The 22,219-nt window shown below is 43.0% G+C and overlaps 1 protein-coding gene across 1 annotated transcript in view; it reads right to left on the reverse strand.

Moving 5' to 3' along the window:
- STK32C (serine/threonine kinase 32C) overlaps positions 1-21,654 on the reverse strand; it is an 86,375-nt gene extending 64,721 nt beyond the window's left edge. Inside the window, exon 1 of the mRNA XM_085299780.1 lies at positions 21,636-21,654. The gene's annotated coding sequence lies outside the window, so the exon portion shown is untranslated. The remainder of the gene's footprint in view (positions 1-21,635) is intronic.
- Positions 21,655-22,219: the final 565 nt, after the last annotated feature.

Here is a 22,219-nt window from a genome sequence, read left to right on the forward strand (position 1 = left end):
ACGCACAAAGAGTTTTCATTTGTTCTATATTTACTAATTTGAGGGTTGTGTTATATAGAGAAATACTCCTAAGTTAATTTAGCAATTTCATCCTACAGATACTTCCAAATTCTGTGTCTGCCTTAAAGTTAGACCTCTCCTAAGAACATAAACTACTTCTGTTTGGAAGCCTCACGATGACAGTCTGTTTCTTTATCTAGGTAGATCAAATAAAATGTTTCAAAAGATACTGGACCACTTAGAATATCACAAATACATGAGTAGATTAGATTGTTGAGAGATTTTCCTGTAATTTCCATACAGAGAGTCTACACTGGAGGCTAAAGTTTCCAATGTTTGAAAGACAAAAACAATGACATTTGAGTAAAGTTTATGAAATAATGCACATTTTCCAGCAAACAAGCTTCTCAAAGCTCCTACCTCTACAGCTTTCAGGATGATGTGGGATACGAAAGACAGTTAGACCCTCCTAAGAAAAACTTGAACTGGGATCTAGTTGTCCCCTACATCAGTTTTATTTATTTGCAACTCAGTCGATCTCAAGGAAAATGTTCCTGAATTACCCTTATTTGCTCCAGTATGGAAGGAATATCACGCTCCGTATCTTTGCAGAAGGACTTTGCAAAGTATGAAAAATAAGGTACATTTCAAACAGCTTTTCTCAATGTACTTTAGAACAATGTCAGTCCTGAACTCATCTGTCATCTTTCAACTTTCTCCATTTCATTCTATACTTTTGTCTACATACAAAGGCAGAACATTATAACCAGCGATCTATTTCTGAAGATAAATGAAGAAATGCCACAAAAAATTGCTTACCCATCACAGAATCACAGAATAGCTGAGGTTGGAAGGGACCTCCGGCCTGAAGACCATCTAGTCCAACCCCCCTGCTCATGCAGGGTCACCTAGACCACGCTGCACAGGCTGTTGTAGATACACACATGCAGCATTAGAACAGACTAACTTGTATGACAGGTATATTCAGTCCAAAGAAACTTTTTTGTTGCCTACTTTAAAAATCCACAATTAATTCCACCTACTGAGAGAGCATAATAATCATCTACAAAAAATTATTTTCTCAGGACTCAAATTTATGTGGTAGYGTCTTTTCCCGGAGGTGTCTGGTTTTCACCCTGCAGTGTTTTGCAATGTCAGGGATCTGGAGCTTGAAAGAGCACAAAATGGGAATRCACAGTTGCCGGGACAGAATGTGCTGTACCAGGTATAACTCGTTCCTGCTTTCACAATTTCACACCTGCTTGCCAGAAAAGGGATTTTTTAAAATTATCTCTTTATATGTATGACTTTTAAGTAGATTTCTGTGTCACATTATCTCAACTCCAGATAAACACTTTTTACACAGCTAACATGAGTTTTTTATTACTACCGTCTGTGCACAGAAATCTTCCTCGTAATATTTTCTTCTAAAAGTCACCTGGCTCAGACCCCACTACGTCAGCCCGCGGGGGGGGGGCGCCGCCTGCGATAGCATCGCTCTGCTCCTAGACCGGCCTCCGCACAACAGCAACAAAACACAGCGCCCGGGACTCGGCAGCGGGGCTCCATTTTCAAGAACGGCAGACGAACGTGAGCAGAGACCGTAGCCCACCCGGCTGCTCCCGTCGCGCCCATCTGCTGGCGAAGCCAGAGCTTCCGAGCAAGCCCAGCGCCGTTCGGCCCCCGCGCATCGCGCAGCTCCCCGGACAGCACCGCTCGTACGCCGCACGAGGACCCGCACACASGCAACCACCCTAACAACAACATCGCTGCCAGTTCTGCTGAACAGAGGTCTTCAAAGTCGAAACATTCAGCTTACTGCGAGTTCTACAAAAGTAYTATTTCCAACTTGAGAAAGCAATCTTCCTGAGTAAAAGGGGCTCTTTTGTTTTTTCATCTCCACTATCTTCAGTTGTAATTATGCAAGAACATCTTTCAATTTTAACATTAGCCATAAAATTATAGCTGAAGTTATGTCCCAGGTAAAGTTCTGCAGGCAATTTCTATTTTCACGGGAGTTATTCTGACAATTAGTATCACTCTTTGCAACCATAATTACATATTTATTAATTACGTAACCTTTTAAGATCATTTAGCAACATGAATTTGATATAGAATATATGTAAGAGCGCATGTTTATGCCTAAAAAAAACCCAAAAAGACACAGCACGATTTTGTGGTTTATGCTGCCTTTAAACTGACTTGAGGGAGAACAGATAAAATCTGATCTGGAAAAAATCTGTTGAGACAAAGTTATTCCCTTCAAAACTGTCTGAACAAATTTGAACCTGCAGGATAAGTTTATACCAGTTTGTTTTGCATAATTTGATTTTAACATTTCTGCTCAAGTGCTGTATGCCCTAAATCTGGATTCACTGCTGCAGAGACTCGCAGGCTGAACGACACCAGAAAGCCCCGCTATCACCCAGAGCTAGAGGCCGATGCCTTTTCTCATCCATCTCTCAGTGCTCTAGGTGTTGCTAAAGCCAGACACAGTGAACCAGCTGGAACATGAATTTGATACAGAATATATGCAAGAGCTCATGTTTATGCCCTGTCTTTTTGGTTCTGTTCATCCCACAAACACATCTTGCCTTTCAGTCTACCTTTAGCTCCACTGGAACAAAACTGCTCAAACGCAACCATTAAAATCTTGAAGGAGTTTGTGTATCATGCATTTTCTAATTCCTACTTCACTTCTTCAGCCTTTTAATTTTAAAAGGACAAATTTTACGAACATGCAATCGCTGCTGTAGTTGACAGGCAAAACTCAACAACCACAGGTAAAATCATCTCTTGCTGACTTCAGAGGCATACACAGCTGCTGTGCACGACTAACTAAGGCAGGCCGTGAACTGTGGGTAAATTACACCGAGTGAATAAAAATAAGTATTTTGCAGGGTACTGACTTTTATAAAAGAAAGGAGAACGAAAATGTCATTGCAGCTGTTGGGGACCATTCTCTTTCGTATCTCAAAGCAATGCTATTGCTTCAAACTAAAGCACATCCAAATTATTTTCTGCAGCACACATTAAGAGCTGGCGTGTCACTGCAGCGTGCTCCTCTCCCGCRGACGGGAGCCCAGAACCACCACCTGGGAAATCGCCACTCAGCGCGCCGCGCATCGCGGCTGATTTACCGAGAATCAGTCTGCGGATAGCTCCTGGAAACTTGGAAAACTGTAATTCAACAGGGAAAAATATCCGTGAAAACAAGTAAACCCAGCTTTCCACGATATGGAATCAATCCATAGTAACTACAGAGACTGCTTGAATTCCATAAAGAAAATGGGGGGGGGGAAGGAGCAGATTTAGGTTTTGACACACATCCAGAGACCAAAAGGAAAACTCCCACCAAAAAAAATGTTTTTACCAATATCATTCAGTTTTCAGAGTTTTGCAGATGATGGGACGGGAAGGAGTGTGACTCATAAAGAGTTCAAAATCTAACGAGAAAAGCAGGCAGCAGAGACACGTTTGCGAGCGCAGACACCGAGAAGTGACGTCTCCTTTGCTGACACAACGAGTACAACCCCCAAAGGAAAACAGGGCCACCCGGGCTGTGACACCGCAAAGCCACCGCAGCCCTGCACCCGGCGTCCCTGCCTCGGCCCCTGCCCCGGGACGTCCGAGCGCGGACAGGGGCCTCCGACCACCATGCAGAGACGACGCTGAAGAAGTTAGGGGTTCAGGAGTGTGAAATACATGGGATGAGCCACCGTCTTTCTCAAACTTCATGAGAGCGCTCCAGTTAGTCGTTCGTCATCTTGCTTTGCGGAGGTATTCATTCCTCTTCAGATATTTTTTAGTTCTAGCCAATTCATTTCACTGTCACCTCTTCTTGGGTTGGTCGGTGTGAGAATTAAGAGACAAGGTGAACCCATTCTGAGGTTTTGAACCACAGGAAGAGCCATCTGTAACACCGAAAAAAATAATGGAGATGGTCTGAATGACACAGTATCTCCGCGGCTAGAGCCGTCACGGGSAGGAAAGGAAGCCTAGACAACGTGGCACTGCTAAACACAATTTGTTAAGTGGCCCAAGCGAGGGGAAGGCTGTATCAAGGGAGAGCTCTGCGCACGCACCTGCACGCTCACGCACGACGASCGAGTTAACGGAGATGCACACCAATCCCACTGTGAGCACAGTCAAGCCCGGGGAAAGGCAATGCTCGCTCCTACTACTTGCAGTCAGGCTCTGGGCACTAACACCRAACAGTCCCACCTTGGGCCCTTGGCGTCTAAGCAGGCTGGGACACCTGCGTGACATTGCTTGTCCCAATCTCCATTACTGAGGGGTTTTATAGCCAGGTGCTGGCACAGGCCACCCATCAAACCAGTCCACAACGAAACCAGGCTATACCTTTCCGGCAAGTTAAGGAGTTTTCTCCTGTCAGGTGCTAACTCATGGCCCATGCTAATGGCCACCATGCTCAGTTCCTCTTTGCATTGCCCTGTCAGCTACAGCTCATTATAGTTGGTTACTCAAGTCTTTGATCATGGCARGGTCACGATGCTCCCCTGAAAGCCTTAAATAAGTCCAGCTTTTAAGAGTACAAATGCAAATGAAAAATGTCCAACTCTTCAGCATTTCACCACCCTTAATGGAACAAGATTGCTAACCCAGTCCGAAAAGGGTTGACTCTCCATACGAAAAATAAGCTAGACAATGGGTTTTGCCATGCTGTGCAGAACCTGTCACCTACTGCAAAAGTTTAAATAACATTAAGGTTTGCAACCTCATCGTGATCCTTGTGGTAACTGATTCTTCATTTAAAGTGTCATCTCAGAAAATGGATATTGTAGTATTTGTCCATACTTGTGAAGAAAAGCTGAACCGCACCATAAAAGCCRTATATGAATTGTAAGATATTTAAGTGAATCCAGTGATACACAACGAATTCTGAAAACATACAAATACCAGCACGGTTTGCAGTGAAGCTTATGCAAGACCACAGTTGAGTAGAAAGAAGTACCGTAAGACCTGCCAGAGAGCAGGTGCAGAGAGCTGGCTGTCTCGAGGACACCACCGCTCTCCCAACGGTACCCTGCTCACGGGGCCAAGGGAGGAGAACTGCTCCTCAGAGCTCCCCGTCCAAGGGTCTGATGGGAACCGAGCTGCGGGTGAACACGGCAACAATTCCAAACCTCTAACTGCTCATGAAAAGTACTGGATCGTCTACGGCCCAGAGTGGATTCTTCAGTATTTCTGTTGTGATAAGAATTTTTCACTGATCGTGATGTTTTGAAGATATAAGAGAAATTCCAAAAGACTGAACAGATGCTCAAGTTGTCCAACTGTCCAAAGGAAGAGAGTAAATTGCTGTAGAGACCTGAATATATTTGATCTTACTCCTGGATATTACAAGAAAGACTTTCCAGGATTCTGTTAATAAAGATGACTGGAAAAATAACTAACGCCACCGAAYACACTTCTGTGGGAAAGAGATTCAGACACACTCAGCTGCATTACTTGAAACGGCAACCGAAGTTAGGAGCACGGGCTTGTTAGTCTGCACTAAACAGTCAGTATACCATGAATGCAGTTAAAACCCTGCTCCGTAGGTATCAATAAAACATACATTAAATGGATTAAGAGCAGAATGAGCTGCGACTTTCTTTCACAGTTTTTAAAGCATTAACTAGTTTTCTGTGCTGTCTAATACAGCAAGGACAGAATTTTTCAAATTTATGCTACAGTATTAGTTTCATTTAATATCTTGAACTTGCAGCGTAATAAATTTTAAAATTTGTTTTATCTGAGAAATAAAATCTGCTTATATTCACGAACTTAGCTCTCCCTATGGTTTTGACAGTACATGGGAGACCATGAATCTTTAAATTATTTCAATCCACAATTTAAGTAGAAACTGAAGAGCAGCAAAGAGATCTTTGAGGGCCTGATTCTACGAACTGCTGAGATCCTCTTATCTTTAATTCATCTCTGTCCCAAGGACCAGCACAAGCCTAAACCTAATATTTCTTTTAGTAAGAACCTCCTTTGAGTGTGATTAAGCAGATTTTAAAGAATGCAAGCAGTTCGTGCAGGCCTGCTGCACAGAAGCATCATTTTGCTCAGAAAGCACACTACCTCGTATGCCACCGTTTGTTGTCTATGTTAATCACTCTAAAGTCACTAAATTATTCACTGCTCAGAAAATAGATTTTCATTGCCCAGAGTTAGCAATTGAAAATAACTTACAGAAATAGGTCATCTCTATCCCACAGAAGAATTAACATAGATTCCCCATGTTTTATTTCCCCACAGATTCTATTTTTAAACTGTTCCATGTGATGAGGGACCAAATTAAAACTGCCTGGATTTTTCATGGTGTTCCACCATGCCAGCTCTACAGTATTCACAAAATGGCCCGAATTCGTATTTTTAATAAACTGCACTCAGCAACAAATTAATAAGCCCTCTTTTGCCAGGTACTCCAACAAACTGTTAGCAAAGAAACAGCAACTTCTCAGCACAGGACCTGGGTTTCCCAAAGATTCTCTCTGAGCTAGGACGAGCTCCCTCCCACCTGGAGCCCAAGGCACCCAGCTCCAGTCAGACTTTTCTTCTTTTAATCTGCCTCTTTTTTGGAGGGAAGGGGGTGCTACTTGCATGCCTCCAAAATAACAGGTTTTACCGTATTTAAAAAAAACAAACAAAAAAACACACATCTTGGTGGTCGCATTTAATTTGCAGCTGGAGGTGGAGGGGAGGACCGCATGCACCAGCTACCAGCCTCGTGCTCGATTCCCGGCTCYGCATCGCATCTGAGTGAACTGAGCTGACCCCCTCCGCGCTGCGTGCCGAAAAGCCTCCTTTCCAGCACGAAGAATGCCTCTCGCTGTGCATCGGCCTCCACGAGCCAGCACCGTGGGGTCTTATTCGCAACAGAAAGAGGGCAAAGATGTCAGAGGAAAATTATATAAAATGTGGACAGTTTACTGTTGGTTGGTCAATATTTGTATTCCCCAGGTGGATAAAAAGCAGGAATCATTAGAAGAGGTTCATAAATGATTTGGGAAGTCAAAGGTCCAAACTGAACTATACCTACAACAGCAGTGTTAGACTTTGGGGGTGATATTTTGGCCCAGCAGAATTGACTGAAGGCTTTTTTACTGACTTCAGTGAGATAATGATTTTCTCCTTGGTAAAGACCTGGAAGGAGTCCATCTCACAGCTTTGAAAAAGATAAACCTTGCGTCCAATTTTGTCAAGCACCAGGGATCTGCCTTACACCAAGCTTACAGCGTTACGTAACTTAATTAACTGACTGCTTTCAGTAGAGTCCACAGAAGCAAAACTGGCACAGAAACCATGGCAAAATCAGGTCCTTCAGGCTTAATACTTTCCCATGGGATCCTACTTATTTATGGGTGTACATAGCAAACAAGAGTGATGTTGACCATGGAATAAAATCTGTATTGTTATACGCAGTAGATTAATTACCACATCATTTGGTTCCTGCAGCAGGTCAAAATGWTCATTATCTACTCTGGAAAAGAGCGCTAATAACAGTATTGCTCACAATCTTGCTCTAGCATTCAATTCAAACCAACTGTTCAGCTCAAGAGCTAACAGCTACGCTAATTCCTACTAACATTTAATGCTCATATATTGAGAAATAAAGTGTTCACATTGAAAYGGCACAAATTCTAATATGCAGCAGGATTAATCCTTCTTGTTTTAAATGCAATTATTTGCAGTCAGGTGACACACGATATTCTTTCTTCCTTAKCTAAACCTAACAACATGCTTTTAATGACTTGAGAGTACATATGCTGATGGAGCTAATTAGGACTCCTGTAGGGCTGAGCTCAACTTTCTCAACGTTGTCTAAACTGAAAACAAAATGTTCTAGAAATCATACTGTGTAGCTCAGACTCTGTACAGACAACTCATCTCTATGAATCTACAATAACTCAGTAATRTTTGTTGGGAAAAATGAAAATATCTGTGATTCTACGATCTCAGAAGATAAATACTGAACACTCCATTCCCTATGGATACTTTCAAATCACTTCGAGTCCAGTTTGAAGAAGATCAAACTGAGAACCAAATCAAAAATTTGCTTATATGCTACAAAAATGATTATTTAGCTAAAGGCTAAATAAAATAAAAGCTTGATTTAAAATTATAGGAAATACACATCAAATTCCTCTGTTTGTGACTTTGTATTGAATGTGCAAAAGGGCATGCTGCTTAGTCAAGGTAGACATTAGTCTAGTGGTCTATTAGATTACTATCGTCTATTAGATCTATCACTGACCAAATTGTACCGTATCTCACGCTGTTTAAACTCCAGAACATATTATGTTTGGAGCATATTAACTGGCCACGCTGTGGTATACATCTTTCAACATAACCTAAAGGAATCAGCCAAGAATGTAAAGGTACTATCTAAGAGCAGCTTCTGCCATCTGACAAAGCCACTCCTGAGGCATACGAACTGTATGTCTTAGCTATTGCTCTGTAACTTCCACAGTGCCATCCACTGCATTTAGCACTAGCCCCCCGTAAACAGTGGCATGCAGCCACACCAGCTCCTGGCTGCACCCCAGAAAACCTCCTTTCAGGAAGGCAGGAGGAYTTAGTCACCTTCCCCCAGCCTGTGTTTGAGGGCTGGTCACCTTGAGCTAGCTCCATCAGGCTGCTCTGGGCATAGACATATGGAAGGGAAAACTCAAGGCCATGCCTTGCCAGGCACAGAGACGGGATTACAGAGGKGAAACTTCTGCTCCGCTCCAGGCTGTGCCCTTGAGATTCAGAACGGGCACACAGAGGCAAGTCTGAACCATGTTTTACTCCTGCAGCTGTGGTTCTAAGCATCTTTTTCTCAYTGGCATTGTGAATTTAAAGTTCCCRCCAGCTCACCTCCCTCCCCYCTGCTTTCTGCRGGTATTTTTAACCCACACCTGTTCCCTGAGCCAGTATAGAGAGCATTCCCACAAATACCACCAACAAAGAAAGTTAATGGGAAAGAATAGCTGGAATGATCACATAGATTAATTCATCAGATATGGCCCCAGGGTTTAGGGAAACAGAGTAAAATGACAGGCATACTAGCCAGTTCTTGCTGCCACCACACTCCTACACAATTACTCCACAGTGTTCCAGTATGTTCCTGTATCAACTAGGAACCCTGTCTAGCAGCTGTTGCTCATCTTCATATTGATGTTAATGGTCTATACAGTGTTTTGATGGGCGTTCTTAGACCTTAAGGCCATRTTCACTTTCTCCCCATGCAGTTCGGGGGCACCCTGAGCACCCTGCAGAGGTTAGCATTAGCTGTTCATGCGCTGTTAGACAGTTTGGTCACAAATAAGCACTCTGGAAAGCATGACAGCATTTGCACGTGTTTGCTGGRCCACCTGTGGACAGGAGACGCGGAGTCTGCAGAGCTGACTTCACTCTTGAAAGCTGCCCTCACAGTTCTGCATGAGCTAACGGGCTTGCCTGACAAAGTAATTATAGCTCATGTGAATAATCATTTGCAGGGTTGATGCCACTAAGAAAAACAAGGCAGAATATTTTGCATGTTTTCTAGAGCTGGTAAAGTTAGCTATTTGTGACATGTTGGACTGCGTGATTATGCTTTTAGAAATGCATATTTGGAAATGCTTGTTAGGAAATCCTGCTTTCTGAGAAACTGATTACATGTTATGAGAGTCTACAGACAGAAATTCTTCAAAACATTACACTTATATCAAGATATTATTGATTAATGGAATGAATCCAAACTCAGGGTTTCTTTCCATCATTTGTAAAGGAAGTGACAATAATCAGCAACAACAAACTCAGGGACAAACTCCTTTCAGTTGTCCCRTGTGACAGGACAAGAGGCAACGGGCAGAAATTGAAGCACAGGMAGTTCYRCCTGASCGTGAGGGGGAATTTCTTCCCTGTGAGAGTGACGGAGCCCTGGACCAGGTTGCCCAGAGAGGTTGTGGAGTCTCCTTCTCTGGAGAYAGTTAAAGCTTGCCTGGACGCAACCCTGGCTAACATGTTCCAGGTGACCCTGCTGAGCAGGGGGGTTGGACTAGATGATCTCCAGAGGTCCCTTCCAACCTTACCGATTCTATGATTCTATGATTTGTGCATACAAAAGCTATATTACAAATGCTTTTTTTTTTTTTGATTATATCAGCTTATTAAATAACATCTTTGTTCACTCTGGTCATGAGGACCAATCATCYAGTCCTGAATTCAAGTGCCATTTTCCACACTTTCATAAACGACTGCAAGCCTAATGAAAGTTGATGCCTGAAAAGTTATGGAGAAGATAGTATAATATTTCCAAAAGAATTACCTCATGAACAGAGCAAGTAATGTTCTATTTAAGGTTCATGACTTTAGGTCAACAGTGATTCAGGCAGAACAAGAGTTGTGTCTTCCAGTGGAAAACCTGCAGCCCTCTATTCCTACTAGATAGCAATAAAATATAGATACAGTAAAAATAACAAAGATAATACAGCTTTGCTGTATGCAGAACAGATTAAATACATGAACTGACCTACTGTTATGACATAACTGACATAAAGCCCAATTTTTTTAAACACACATATAGACCAAAGGGTTCGTTCACTGTAGTTTAATTAAAGATATAGTTTAATTAATGATATGAACATGGAGTTATTGAGCGTAACTATCATTCTAGAAGCACAGATGCTGTGAGAGATGCCCTCTGCCTTTTACAGGGGCTTAAACCCTGTAAAGACTGGAGGGCATGGACATCACCCACCAGTGTGCCTTCTGCARTCCAAAGCTGGATCTTCCTGCAGACCAGCCATGCCCAGCCAGGCAGCGTGGGCAGTGCCCAGGATCCCAAAGCAGGAGCAGAGGCAGCTCTGAGCACATCTGGGCTGGCACTGGCCCAAGAACAACCGCTAATGAGAGGTGGGCAACCACCTAAGGTGAGGAGGTCCCTGCAAGGGTGGCTGACTGACATCCCAGAGGCCTCTGAACTAGCTGCTGCGATTCCTGAGCAAGTTCAGCCTGTTCCCAAACAACACTTAAAAGCTGATTTGCATATCTCAGCAGTGCCTTCTAATGGGAAGCTCAGAYCTTGTTGGGATTGCACATACCTGTCCAGTGCTGGGATGTACTACCCTGGGTAGCCTGTCTACCTCCCTGAGCATGGGTGCATGCACACACTGATGGAGCAGGATAGCAGCAGACTCTTTTGACGTCGACGAGTAAAGGATTTACTGCTAAGATTCCAATATTTAAATCTAGATTTCTCTTTTCTTCAGCACAGGTTCCTGGAGTTTGGGCTAGGTATCATTTTAGAAACAGAACATCTCTAGCTGACAGCTGTTTCCAGCACAGAGAAGCCTYTTCATGGAGGTCCCCTTGTCTTACGAAAAGCGTTTGCCATATTCCCTTCTGTACTCCCCATGGCTAGGCCATTTCAAAACCAGCAGGTGGAAGTAAACAGCCTAAMCACTCTAACGAGCACACAGCGTAAYGCTCATCACCCTGCCYTCCAAGCAGCCCACCTTCCTCCCTTCTCACGTCTCTCCCTCTTCATCACAGGAGACATGCACAGTACTAACAGCCCAAAACCAACTCCAAAAAAGCCCAGACTGTAATCTCTGAGATTAAAAAAACAGGAAAGGGTGATAKCCCCACTAACATCTGATGGAGATTCTTCTTAGTTCAGAAAACAGAACAGTTATTTTTGGACRTTCAGACTCACACTTCTAATGTGAGCAAATTTATTTCTCTTCTCCAGTATGTATCAAAACATTCTGGACAGTTAGGARATAAATTTTGCTTACTGACTGCATTACTCCACCTAACAGACTTTGCTAATGGCGTGATTTCCACATTGTTCCGAGGCTCTGAAACCCCTCGTGCCTGCAGCAAGCGCTCTGGACACTCAGCAGCTCTCCAGAAGTAGGTCATGAAAGACCTGTTTCTACCCAGCAGCTAGTGCAGATTCTTCCAAYTTTCTTCTACTCTAGAAAAAGACTTAGTTAGGTTAATGGCTAACTTCTAACAGAATGACAAATGTTGAATAAAATCTCCAAAAGATGATGCCTTCTGCCAGTTCAGAGCTTTTCCCTTTGTTTCCCCCATGGAAGCACAAGAGATCTTCAAACATAAAACCCTTCAGTAAGCAACTGATTTTTAATTGTTTCTACATTATTATTAAATGACTACTCAGTCATGATATAAGACTGTAAAAACTGATGGCTGTTCAGATGATATCAGTGTCTTCCTTTTCTGGAAAATGTAAGGTCTATAGTATATATAATTCATCAAAACAGAAAATTCATACAATGTGAAATTCATCAGATGACACAATCATATGCAGAGAGGAAAATATAGGTCTAGCCAGATTCTGATATTAAACTGTCCTCTATCTTCTTCCCCCCTTACCTTTATTTTTTAAATCTCACGGGTTTGGGGTTTTTTTTATTTTATTTTATTTTATTTTTTGCTTACAGATCTGCTTTTCTTTCTTCCCACTCAAATACAGCAGCAAACCGGTACTCAACTCCTGCTAGAAATGCAGTGATCAAGCCGTACTCATTCATGTAAAATCCTTTCCACTTTTCTACACCGGCAAGTAGAAAAAAAAAATCATTCTGAAGTTTGAGATAAGTAACTATGCTGTTCTTACAGAATTGGCTATCACAGTAGGTGACACTGTTATTTGCAGCATTATTGTAAAGAGAGCTGGTCAAACCATTCATTATTAAATTAGCCCCTTTCTTGTCTAATAATCTACAGACTCACTCCTGTATATCACAGATATATTCATTCTGTTAGTGGTGGCYGGACTCAGTACTGAAAATACTTAGAGCCCCAAGAGTAAAGCTCAGTCAGTTCGCTTCCTAGTAGATAAAAACCAACCTTAAGCAATGGAAGAACATCTTTTTTCTTCAGAGAATGAAGTCTCAGGGTGAGTACTTCATGAGAGCTGCTCCACAAAGATGGTATTTATATYCAGCTCATTAAAACATACAACAGCCACTCACCCAGACTAATCCATAACTACAGCTGTTCTGACCAGCGTGTCTCTGCTTGTGATCAGACTCGGACAAACATGAAGGTCACTGCACGGTCTTCTCTCCTCTTCAGTGCCCGTCAGYGTAGTAGTCACCACCTCTATTTGTTACACACAGCTCGGAAGTCTGAYGAACTCTGACACCTCTGAACACGTCTAGTATAACAAGACGCCCTGTGAATACCAACCAACTGAAAAATAAGGAAGCTCTTAATGGTTAGAACTGATATATCACTACCTCACACAGATGTGAGTATTAACATTAAAGTATCACTGGTTATTCCGAAACTGCATGACTTCAGTAAATGTAAGGATGTTGACTACATGTCACTTCCACCCTATATAGAAAACAAAAGCACAATTTCAGTATAGTTTTTCAGACAAATAATTACTGGTATAATAATGCTAGACCATTTCTGAGATCTGAGAAAACCTACCTGTCTACCAGTGGACATCCGTATATTCTTAAAACTAATACAACAAATCATAGTAAATAGAGTTCTGTAATTTCATTTGTGGGGGAAAAGCGTAACTTCTACTGCAGACCAAAGTGACCTTTTAATAAAGAATTTGAGGTACATGGCAGCTTTGTGTATGAGTCTAGAAAGGCAATAACTTTATAATTCTTGTTTCTGATGATGGCTTTAGACAGCAGGGACCATCAACTCCAGAGGGCTTCCTGGGCCATCCTAAGTTCATCTCCAAAGCAGCAGCAAGAAGAACTGTGCCAACACAGTTGTGGCAAACACTTCTTAGATGGTGCTTACAGGGTTTTCAGATTATAAATTTTTCTGAGATCATTTTTACTTGTACATTTCATACAAACTATTAATAATTGGAGAACATTAGAAAGACTCCTAAAAGTATAATTCATTTTCTAACATGTGGCTAGACTCTGATCATTTTTGTTTCTATCTCCACTTTGTAATATGGCAGAAATATTGCTCAGAGCGAGAAAAAGTCATTACTATATGGGAGAATTATGAAGCTCCACCTGCGCTCTTGAAACTGCTCTTTTTTCCTGGGACACTGGGTATAGAAACAGCGGTGTAATTCATCCTCTGTACAATGTATATAGAGAGCACTATAGTGCTGGATTTTCACTTACAGTCTTCTGGCATTAGAAGCMTCTTTAAATGGAACAGAAAATGGAAATAKGAACAAGATTTTTTCAGATCATTTTCTGTGATTTTTCAATAGAAATGCTATCAGTTATATTACRATTTAGAAAAGATTTTCCTTTTTTTATCCTCATTTTCCTCTGTTTGAAGTTTAACAGTTTTCAATAGGAACATACCAATTTAAAAATGTTCCCGTTCCCTTCTTGCTCTCTCCTTACATTTTCTCCACTGAACTAACAGATTTTCAACCAACATGTAGCTGTCCCCACTCTTCACACGCGTCAGAAGAGGGGATCTCATTACCAGGCATTACAGGAGGAAACTGTAAAGCCCTTCGCATCCAGAAAAACGTGACCTCCAAATGTGAGAAGTGACACGGGCTGCCAAACGCGCTGCGATGCCTCCAAAGAACAAACTGCACGTGAAATGCTTCGACCTGAACTGCAACTTCCTCGCTGTGTCTCAGTCCCAGCCACTTCAATAGCTCTCTGAGAGCTCAAGTAACCAAGAGGAAATAGCAAGCCACAAAGCTTGCTACAGATATATCAGGAAAAAACATAATCAATATAACAATTACAATCAAGGGAAAATCGTGCCATCCAGAGTAGATGGGTTTTCCATTTACATGTCAATGCAAAGTCTCTTCCAGATAATTTATCTGTTGATGCAGAATTAAGGAATTCCTCCTTMATTTAGGATGTTGTTCTTATATAGCACCTACAAACTAAAAAGCTGCACATTTTCACTAAAAAAAATACAGAAGAAAAACAAGCGTAGGAAAGGAGAACATGCAGCTGTGGAAAACACAGGGCTCTGTTCAGGGGCTAGTCACTGTCTGTAATCAGCTGTGGCAGAAATCTCTCCGACTCTTGTTACAGGCAACCTGGACAGATGAAGAACACCACTGCAAACTCACAGGTTTCCACCATCACCCCAGTATCCCTTTTGCCCTTGTTATTGGATTCAGAAACTTTGCATTTCTTTTGAACACAGAGTGAAGATAAGCCTAATACCAGGAAAAAAAAAATAACTGATGCCAAAAGCCTCCAAGTAAATAAATGAAAGAAAAATCCCCTATGAAGTAAGTATCCTAGACGTAGTCTTGAAATACACTAAGTTCCAGTGAAATCTTTGCTTCATCTCTAAGAATGGCAATGATGAAGGTTATTGTTGTGGGTTACTTCTGCCATTAAAATCTTCATCAAGGACAGAAAGGGAAAACTATCTGGTGATCTCACCTATTTATCACACTATTCCACAATTCCCTCCATTCTTTGTCTCTCCTTCTTGCTCTGTTTTGTTTGTCTATGGCATACTTCTGTGCACCTCCTGCATCCACTGCACTATGAACAACGTTAAGAATATTTATATTTTTCCTTGTTTATCAAGCTCAGAAATTTCTGATAAATAAGTCAGCTGAAAAAACAAAACAAAAAAAAAACCCACTTTCTCTAAGCCTCCATTTTCACAGCTGATATCTTCATCACTTCCCAGTTAGATTTAATGAATGGAAAATGTTCTCTCCTTATTCCCTAAAGGCAGATACTTGCTGTTTTCCTACCTCCCCGTGGAAAAAAAATGGATCAAATCTGCTTCCTTTCTACAGCATAAAATTTGCTAGACAGGAAGACTAAATATTTCCTAAATTAGCTGAATGGTACCCAGAAATATTTAAAAAGTCATTACAATGGAAATATATATCCGTGTGTGTGTGTGTGTGTGTGTGTATATATATATATTCACATCACAATTAATCACTGAAAGGAAAGAATTTGTTGCTGCAGGAGTGACACAGTCTCCTGCTCCTAGTGTGAATGGAGTGTCACTGCTTGACAGACGCTACATATATACTCTTACAGGAAAAGCTTCAAGAACACAACCTTTAATATCTTTGTCTTACCACAGTTAATTTTAGCACAAGTGATACCTGTGGGACCATGGAATGAGAAAGTTTCATATTTCTAAAATTCCGTAATTGTTCTTGCTTTTTATCTCTTCTTARTCTGCTGTTTTTCTTTGAGATATTTTAAGATGTTAATTCTTAGGGCTTATTCTAGCTGGTAACACACTCATCCAAGCACAGAATGAAGTCTGTCATACAACTTGCACGGTAATCACAACAACGCCAAAAGTCTGARTGAACCGAGCTTTTGCCCTTCTCCAGTCACTGTACCTTGATTCATTACATTCACAATTTACCAGTTGTGATCAATCTGCATGATTAAAAATTTCAAAAAGCGAGAAGAAACTCTCCAAGCAACAACAACATGCAATTAGATCAGTTTGGTCTCCACTTCTACAAGCGTAAGAGTATTACCATCATGAATGGTTTCTCAATTTTTACTACTGAGACAACATACTGCGTACAGAAACGTCCAGCCTTCTTGGTAATGAAATATTTATGCTTGTTCAAAGTATTTAAACATTCTTTTACTCATACACACATTTTTGCTCAAATACACATCTGCCCAAAAAGATTCAGTACAAATGTCATCCACCATCCCAGCAAAGAAACACTTAAATCTTTTTTAACAATACCGACGTCTTTCATCYACCTCCTTGGAATTCACACGAAGCATGTCTTAGGGCGATAGCTCTAAGTACTGACACTGAACCACCTCCAGACAGGAAGCTCTCTCTCATAAAGTCATTTACTGGCCAAAGCTTTTAAGTGAGTGAAGGCAAAGTTTTGCAAATCCTCAGGCATTCTTTTTTCTTTTTACAATTGCCATGTTACCCCAGGGCTGACTTCAGCGAGCTCCAACGCGAGCAGAGGGGCTCGGGAGCCATTGCTCTTGCACCACCCGGTGCAGGAACACACCTTTTCCAGCCGGTGCTACCCCCGGACAGCACCCACAAACCAGCTAAACTCACCTGATCATGTCTCCCATCCAYGGGTTAAACTATAGCTGCTAATTTTTATTTTCTTTTAAAAAGCAGATTGCATATCCACGTTTGAATCAAAAACCCAAATGTTCTCCAAGTCTGTGGGGATTCAGGTTTAAAATCTCTATTCAGCTCTGTATCTACATATTTTATTTTTTAAATAAGTATGTAATTTACAATATTGAACAAAATATGGAATAAATACCACTTGTCACTATCCAMTGCTACAAATTCATTTAAGCCTATAATTACTCACAAAAGCCTTTTACTACTGTGTAAGTCTCCCACAGATTTCTCCCTAAGTAAGTTCAGGCTGAATCTGAACACTGTCATCTGGAAAGTCATGATTTCACTTTAACTCATTTGCCTCTCCAGTCTGACCTATCCCAAGGCTGGTGGTGGGCAAATCTAACCAGGCTTGACCGAGGGACCGTGCCTCGAGCGACCTCCCCGTACAAACGCCATCGCGGGGCTTGCGCAGAYCCTGACGCTGCGGCCCCGCTACAGCAGACCAGAGGCACTACGGGAGAGCGGTACCTCCTCTCACCTCAGCCGCAACCCCAAAACACCAAGGTGCGTAAGAATTTTTTTTTAATATTGAAAATTAAAAAAAAAAAAATGTAGCCTACTTATGTTTATCCAAAGCCCTTTAAAAGTTCACTCCAAACATAATATTCTGCGGGTCTCTGCTCCACACCGCTTGCTGCTACCACTCCACCACGCGAGCGGTCCTCTTCAGGGACATGCCCTGTCCTCAGCCATCAGCCAGTGAAGGAGGGAGGGGTGAAAAGACTACGGCTGGGTCTGGTTCTTACTGCTGAGTAGTGTCAGTGAGCAGTAAGAAACGGTACTTCAGTTATGCACAGCCCAGCTCCAGCTGCAGCATTTCACCTCCCGCCTGCCCCTTCCCTGCTCTCCCCGAGCCGCAACGGCACGGCCGCGGCTGCGTGGAGAGCCAGCTCAGGAAGCCGACCCAGCAGAAAACTYAATTCTGCAAAAGAGATTTCCACGGACTGAGCTCCCTGAACCAGCTCACCGTGAGGTCAGATGAATGCTGATTAGTTACAGGATTAAAAAAGCCCCTATTAGAAAGTTCTGCACACTCCAAAATAGCTAAATTTAAATGAAAACTGCCTGCTACTTTTGCCTATACAAGACATGTTTTCTTCTCTCCCTGACATTTTTTTATCCTTCACCCTAGTGCAAACATATTGARACTAAAAATAAGAAGGCAACTGCAGCATGTCTTCTTTGCACAAAAAAGAGGTGGATACCTACAAACGGAGAGCACCTCCGCAGCCCTGCACGCTGCTCGAGGTTCACTAGCCATGCTCCAGGTGCTTTCCTCCAAGTTTCAGCGTTCAGAAAATTGCTGAGGGCTCCACACTCCATTTGAGTGGCCCCATCAACATTTCCCAGAGTCACCACTGAGCAAGTTTTGCGAAGCATAGAATACATCAGGGCTAAGTTCAACAGTTTTGCATCTGTGTAAAACTATGTCTTACATATTAAGAAATGCAGGCCCTGCGGGGACAGCATGTTGTATGCAGATGGAAAGCTAGCTTTGCTTTTCYTTTAGCAAGTCTGAGTCAGTGTTTTTAAACATGGGGTATTTTTCCACGTCCTTGGGGCAAGAAGCGCTCAAAATGCATGTCTTGCTCTATTAACAAGGCAGCTATGGCAACATACACACAGCTGCCAGCAGAATTACTGAACCAGGTTTCACAGTTAATAAGCAGCCCGATGATGTCAGACTGATCTATTAAGACCACTTCACACCTGCCTATTAGAACTTAACGTCCCAGAAAGTTAGGATGGCTCGTATTAAACACTCCTACTTTTAGTTCATCTACCAGTTATAAAACCAATTTTCTACAGAACAGGGTAGAGTTGCACAAAATGTAGCCAGGCCAGACCATGCCTTTATTTCATAGTAAACTGTTTTGCTCCTTTTGTTAATAAGTAATTTTCCACGTCACAGATGTGAATTAAAATTTAAAGTAATGTGTGTGCTATAAAAAAAGGAAATCACAGAAACATCCTGCAGAACGTGATGACTGCCATTAACCTACAGCATGCATGGACATAAACGCAAGAGGAAATAAAAAGAACTTGCTAAATTAATATTTATGCCAATAGATTTTTTTTAAGTATACACTATTGATTGTTTTAACTAAGGTAATCAAAAGTTCTCAACAAATAATTTTCAGTGAAAATTAGTTTCAAAAATGCAATAATTCTTTTGGGCAAAAATACTAAGTTGGCATGTCTATTTGTAGATTGTTTGTTGTGCTTTCTTAATTTGGTAAAAAAGTTTGAATGATTTTTGAAAGTTCTTCCTGTCTTTTGTTCTCTTTTTCTCTTGTATCCACAAAGGAAGAAAAAAATAGCTTTGTTTGGATGAAAACCTGCAATTTCCAGGGAGTGAAAGAGTACATATTTTGATCAGCATTAAGCCCAGCTCAGTACCAAGAAAGCATTTACACATATTCCTTTCCTTTACCACTGTAAATATTTTCCTTAAAGGAATCTAATTGGAAAAGTCGAAAAAAATTAATGTGTAGTATAATAAACATAACTCCATTTTTGTATTTTTATTTTAAAATATCTCTATATATACGATCTGTTTCCTGATTACAATGCACTTTAGCCCCGATAAGATTTTTGTATGTTTTACTTCAACTATGAAGTATTTTATGCATGGAGAATCAGGAGTTTGCCATGCATAATTTCTYGGACATAGTCTCCACCCAGGTGGTCAAAACACTTAAAATCTTTATCCAAGCATAGAAATAGAACACGTAGCCTGAGCTGTACATCTCAAATGCACTCACTAACACAGTAAGGTATAAAGGCTTGTTGGTTAGCAAGTGACAGCATTAAAAAAAAGAAAAAGAAAAGAAAAAAGGGATCTCCTGAATGCTGAGGAATTTGTTGCTTTTATCCACTTTGTACCATCAACCAGGACGAGCTACACCAATCTGCTGTGCGCGACGGTCCGGAAGTGAGAGGCCGCAGGGCCCTCATCCATAACTCACGAACTCCGGGCTTTAGTTCAGAGACAAACGCCGGCTTCTGCRGAGGACGAGCTGGAAAGCATGAAACAACGAAGCGTTGACACTGCTGGAAGAGCTCCTGCCATCTAGCCGAGGTGGCGGCTCCCCTGCCAAATCCAAATACCAGCACCCAAAAGTTCAAACAATGCCAGGAGATAAATGCACCAAACTCTCACTGGTTCTACTTGGCAAGTATACATTATTTTTTTTCCAGTTCCATGCAATTCATTCTGAGTTTTTGTCTTTTATTCAAGAACACTTTTTACATCTACGCATCTGAAAATCTCAAAGAAACTTAGAGATTTTGCATGTAAAATACAGTCACTCCACATAAAAAGTCTACAGAAGTTTTAGAAAACAAAACATGCTTAGTCTATAAAATTTAGCTTAATGTTTTACAACGTGGTTGTCTTGTCGGCTTGAAATGCAAATTCCTTAACACAAGCCAGGCAAACAAAGCTATTCCAAAAGCTGTAAAGTTGTTCACATCTCAGGGAGAGCCGAGAAACACCCTCAGAAGTCAAAGAAAAATCACCGTGGAATCCTCTCTCAGCAGTGCTTTCACCGACACAAGACGTGAAGGTTTCCGCGTGCCCGGCCGTGCCGCCCGCCCGCGCGCGAGGCACGGCAAGGCTCCGGGCGGCGGAAGGCTGCTTGGGCCGAAGGCCTCCAATTACCGCCCAGCRTGGAAAGCGCTGTGCCCCTTTTCACCCACGCCTGCTCCAAAGCACTTGTTGACACAGTAACTGATAAGCAGGGAGCACGGACACAGACAACATCCCTACAGTTTTCAGGGGGGGCTCAAGGAAAGGCTAAATTATCTAAATTGCTACAAGTCAAGTTCTTCTCTTTTTTTAAAAAAAATAAAATAAGTCACGCACACGATATGTACCTTGACGCCGGCGTAGAAGACGTGCTCCAGAATTGCACAGTGCCTGCTGCAATCTTCTCTCTCAGGAAGTWGGCCTCCAGCTCACTGCACGCGCAACGCGCTGCAAGCCGGCGACTACCCTCTGCGCGCACGCGGCTTTCTGCAGCAGTGGAGCACGGAGCAGGCCACGAGCACGCTGCGCCTGCTCCGGTGAGCCGCTGCGGGTGCCCGGGGACGCCGACCCGGCCGGGCGAGCGGGAACGGGCGCGTACGGAGGCCGCCAGCTCCGACGAGSAGCGCGCACCGAGCGCATTCCACGCCGCAGCTGCGGGTTACWACGACAGAGAGGAACCGTGCGGACCCTCGTGCCCCCGAGTATAAGCCCACATCAAACGCCTGGATCTTCTCCTGCGAGTTGCTCGGTGACCGGACGCTAAACCGGACAGGCCGAGGCTCTGATCCACTCTGCGCTGGGTAAACCCGCGCGGCGTCAGGCAAAGGGCCAACCAAAGCCGCACAGAAACGTGGGCTTGTGCACCTGCCTCTTTAATAAAGCAAGCAAAGGGTTAACAAGTAAACACAGTAAGGATACGTGGAAAAGAAAATGGATTCGGGTTTGGAGACCAGACCGTCGGAAACACGTGACACGCGGAAGTTTTACCCCCGCGGCTCTGGGGACAACACGGCACCTCCGGAGGCGCACAGAAGCGCTGCCTTTCCCATCACGGCCTTCACACGCCGCGGATGGCGTCGCCGGCATCGCTCCGCTCGCCTCCTCGCTGCTTCTGGCTCCCGCGGCCCGTTGCTGCGGCAACGCCAAGCGAGCAAGAGCCGCGGGGAAGGCAGCGGCCGCCCCGGCCCCGGCCCGGCCCGGCGGCAAGGGGCAATGCCGCGCGGCCCGACTCATCGGCGCCGGCCGAGAGGAAGCACGAGCAGCCCTCAGAGAGCGAACACGCCTGCTGCGCCGCAGCGCARAGCGGCTGCCGCGGCGCGCAGGGCCTCCCACCACGAGACCCTCCGGTCTTCACGCAGCTCCTCGCCATAAGCAGAACCACGACCAGTAACATCGCTACTCGCAAATCGCGATCCGTTAAGGACTGCCGGTTACGTTCCTTCCTGAAACTGAAGGGAAACATGCTGGAAGAGCAAGTCTTCAATTCAGCATTTTGGAAGCTCTGCAGACCTGAAGTAATCCAYACCTCTTTTAATCAAATTGCTTTAAACCATCATTACCTCAAAACTGTAAGGGGTAAAAATGAAAGTAATGTGCTAC

Source organism: Rhea americana, unplaced genomic scaffold, assembly GCF_003343005.1.
Source record: "Rhea americana isolate MKP2758 unplaced genomic scaffold, rheAme1 scaffold_154, whole genome shotgun sequence".
Classification (NCBI taxonomy): domain Eukaryota; kingdom Metazoa; phylum Chordata; class Aves; order Rheiformes; family Rheidae; genus Rhea; species Rhea americana.